The sequence below is a fragment of the Saccostrea cucullata genome, unplaced genomic scaffold (genome assembly GCF_032062105.1).
Source record: "Saccostrea cucullata isolate Sc308-1 unplaced genomic scaffold, CSIRO_AGI_Scuc_v1 ctg12995, whole genome shotgun sequence".
NCBI classification, from domain to species: domain Eukaryota; kingdom Metazoa; phylum Mollusca; class Bivalvia; order Ostreida; family Ostreidae; genus Saccostrea; species Saccostrea cuccullata.
In genome coordinates, this window is record NW_026921200.1 from 11,968 (window position 1) to 16,539 (window position 4,572).

Below are 4,572 nucleotides of genomic sequence, written 5' to 3' on the forward strand. Positions count from 1 at the left end.
TTAATAATTAATAATATCAATAACAATTCATGTCTCAAAATACAATATCAGAAATTAATAATTAATTAAAAACTCCATTTGTAACTGTAACATCATTTACATGATTTATTTTCATCATTTTAAATAAGTAATAAAATATGATAATATTCCATTTTATATTCCATTTGGGTAAATCGATGTGCCGAAATCAGGGGCAGGGGACGATTTGACCAAAATAAGGGGATGCTTTGACCGGGACGGTTTTATTAGGGGGCGCTTTGACTGGCTCCCTAATTATATCTACACTCAATCTCGTATAATTTTTTTTAGTTCAGATATGCCAAACACATAATTTATATAGCTTTATGGTCATACGCAACATAGTTTGAACTTTATTGGATCCTTCCCTGGAGTTCCACTAAATGAAGGACCTGTGTGCAATATTTTTAATGTCTATATATGGATGTGTACACCTCTTCTAAAACAATTTTTGATGGGAAAAAAAAATGGAATTTATGTTTCGTAATTTTTTATACATTTTTCTTTGAATAATGCGAAAATTTTCAAAATTTGATAGCTTTTACAAACCCCTGGTAATGCGTGTTGATTTTTTGTCTAAGAACATGTAATGGTAGTATAAATTTAAATTTAGAATTATATCTAGAAAAATTATCAGTAGGTAAGGTAAAGAATGAGCACAGCTATACATGAAATTAACATGACGTCTGTTACTATCCATATATTTGCAATTCATTTTTGCATAAACATTTACATTATACATGTATGTATGTGCATTGTACAGCGCAGCTATTCACTGTTCCTTTATCTTGATATCAAAACAAAGTTTATCAAATTTATAAAACTTTTTAATGAGATTGGCTCATATTTAAAATCACAGAAAAAAATGAAAATAAAAAAAAAAATTTTACAATAATAAAAACATTAATTAATTATGTATAAATAAGAGGTACATGTTTCTCTATCTGAATATGACTCTGTTATCTGTATATAAGGATTTAGATTTTAAATGTAAGGAACTCCTAAAGGGTTCCCTACAGATTAGAGCTGGCCGTGTTTCTGACCCAGGATTTAATGATCTGGTGAGCTATGGCCTGCTCTGGGGGAACATACAATCCCTGAGGGTGTTGATGTGTCAACATCTGGACAACTTCTGGTCTCCTAAACCACTGAGCATCCTCCATTTCATCTTCATCTACCTACAATATAAAGGTTTTGTTTGTTTTTTTAATATCTTAACAAATAAATATACAGTAGTATGGTCAAAATCCTTATCTTGAACTTGAGGGGGCTGCAAAAAAACCAAACAAACTTGGAAGCACTAAGGTTAAAATTTGATCCCCACCCTTTACAAAAACTTTCAACTCCTTTTGGCATATTCCTGATATTTAAAATATTGATTTTCAAGAGTGTAATCAAAATATTTTGATATAACATTCATAAAGTAAAAAAAAAAGTGAAAACATGTACACCAGTAACTTTTGATGGTCTCGCAATTCAATTAATTGATTTGCACTCTATAAATCCTTTTATACTAACTTTTATATCCTCTGTTTTAGCGTATGCTATAGTTCCAAGCATCAGTGAAGCAGGGAATGGCCACGGTTGACTAGAGTGGTAGTCAACACAACCTACTTTTACACCACTCTCCTCCTCCACTTCACGCCTGACCGTGTCCTCTATCGTTTCACCTGATTTACAAAATGAAAGTAATATGGGATCTTAAAAAGAAGAAGGGAATCTCTTGAAAAGAAACTCAAATGCATATTTAGATGGGCAGTTACAGATCTAGATATATATACCATTATTAAATGCCATATTCTTACAAAATTTAATTAATTAATGTATAAAGGGTAAAGTAAATATATACTTATTTTGTAAATAATATTTCAGCTAAATTTAAAACAAATAAGATTCATTAAAATCTTCACTGCAGTATGCTTCTACAAACTTGTTTTGTGGTGCCTCATGTTGGATTATACACCTGATCAGACAAAATTATAATATTACAGACAAATATTGTCATGTATCACATGTCAACAATTAAATATACATGATATGATTCATGATGTTGGAGTAAATCATACGATACCTGGGCTCCATGAAGCCTGCCAGACAAGACCACATTTTGGGAGGAAACTGTTTCTTTCTTCCAGAAGGCACCTCTTCCCATCAGCTGATATCACAAGCATGATGACCGATGGATCTGTTCTGGGGTAAGCTGTATTGTGGATTCCTACAATGGAAAAACACAAAAGTTTTATTTAAAAAATGCAATAAATAAAATATAAGTATATGTACCCCAAAGTCATTCATGAAATACTGAAAATCAACTTCTGTTTGCTTGCCATATAAATTTTTGAGATGATAGTCTTTTACTTTAGAATATTTTTCAATGCATATCAATGAGATCATATAATTTTATATTACTTAAGTATCTGAACTGTGCATTTGTGTTGAATAACTATTATGGATGAATTTGACATCTATTCAATTCAAATTACCCTGATTAAAAGCTAGTTTAAAGTACATGCATATGCAGTAAATTATATCTGACAACATGTATAGGCAAAAGAATTAAAATGGAGATTCAATTTAAACCCATCAATATCCCTTTTTCTTCAATATTTCATCAAAAACTAATCAAAGTTGACTAAAATTATATGATAAAAAGATGCAATTTTTATTATTATTGTGTTGTACTTTTGGGTTTTTTTCCTATAATGAGTGTATAATTCAATAAACTACCTTTGTTGGACTTGCAGTCTTTGTCCCTACCCCTCTCTTGTGACCTCCCTCTGTGATGTCTGTCTAGATCCACAAGTGGCACAAATTTACCATCCCCCCCCCATCAGGACCGAGCCTCAGCGAAGATCCGGCATCAGAGGGCTCCATCTGGAGACTTCCAGGAAATGGCACCAAAAATGAACTCTCAGGCTGCAAGGCTTGAATTTACCATCATCCATTCCTGAGACATCAACAGCAAATAAAGCTATAAAATGGATCTCCCCCAAGAAAATTATCACAGGATCTGAAGCTAAGTGAGAAAAATTTGGTTGTGGAAAACCATTTCTGTATCGCCTTTTGGAAGACTTATCTTTTATGGGTACAACAAATGGTTTAAGATCTAAATAAAAAAACTGTGAGGTTTCATCCTGAGTTTTGACTGTTCCAGTTTTTTTTTTTCTTTTCTCTGAAGCTCTGTCCAAAAGGTTCAGAGAGAAGTTCCGGAGCTGTTGGTCTGGATTTTCCTTCTTCATGTGGGATTCTTTACAGCCGTCTTGTCCTGGGCCCCAAAAAAGAGCAATGTCTTGTGCTGTCTGCCCTGTTTTGTTGACAATATTGGTCACACCTAGAATCAGATAATACATTAAATTGAATTAAGAAGCATGGATGTTTCTGTTTTTTTTTTTTTAAAATTTCAATCAGCTAAAGTTATAAAAAAAAAAAAACTATAGGTGGGTTGCTTTCAAAATTTCCAAGATTGACATTCATTGGTAGCAAATCTTTGTAAAATTTCCCAAACCTCCCGATAATACACTTAACTTTCCCTTTTTCCAGCAGTGCTTTAATAATGTTTTTCCTTTGGCTGCAAACATCAATGCTGTCCAACCTTTATCATTTTTCTGATCAACATTTACTGTACCTGAAAAAAATATTCTGTAAATCTAAGTCAGGGTAGTATAATTTTAGACATTAAAACCGTAAACCCTGGGAAAAACCACTTATAAAACTTTTCACTTTTTTTATTTTCAAATTTTTACATACTTTTGAGGAGAAAAGTGAGCTCCTCTGTGTTCCCCTTTTCAGCACACTCAAAATCTTGTCTCAAATGGTTTTTGGTTCTCGGGCCCCGTTTTCTGCTATCTAACAACACTGGTAAACCTCTTTTTTCATTTTAAAAAAAAGTATTTATTACATTTGGTACATCAGTATGAAGTGAATTAAAAAAAAAAAAATATTTTTATGAATGAACAATAACAAAACAGTATTTATCTTCATCTTCTACCCTGACAACTTCATACTTCAACAAAATTCATCTGCATTTTTTATTCTTATTTACATGTAATAGGCCGTCCCAAAACTATTTCTACCTACGTAGCTATTAATAGCTACCAGGATTTTAAACTACCCAAAGTAGCTATTTTTCCCCACTTTTTCTTTCTTCATTTTTTGGCCAAAGGAACGGGCCCAAAATGGTGACACAAAAATTTTTTGATACATCCCTATATAATATGCAAAAATTTGGCCAAAAAATGATTACATGCATATTATCAATTTTCTAAAAATAATGTAAAATTGCCATTCAGGAAGTAATATTTTTTGGGAAAATTTTTTTCGTATATTCATCATTAGTGTGACCCTATGAAAAAATATGGTATTCATCATGTTGCGGTTTATTTTTGGGGCAAAAACCAAAAAAATATAAAGTAGGTAAACTAGCTCTTTGACTTTTAAAAACTTTGGTAGCTATTAATAGCTACTAGGGGAAAAATTTGGACTGGACCTGGTAATGTCACCTTTTTTTCTATTTTATTTTGTTTTTTGCATACAAAAAAATTCTACCTAAGAATC

General features: G+C 31.9%; 1 pseudogene; it reads right to left on the reverse strand.

Moving 5' to 3' along the window:
- Positions 1–864: 864 nt before the first annotated feature.
- LOC134259456 (NAD-capped RNA hydrolase NUDT12-like) lies at positions 865–3,884 on the reverse strand (annotated as a pseudogene).
- Positions 3,885–4,572: the final 688 nt, after the last annotated feature.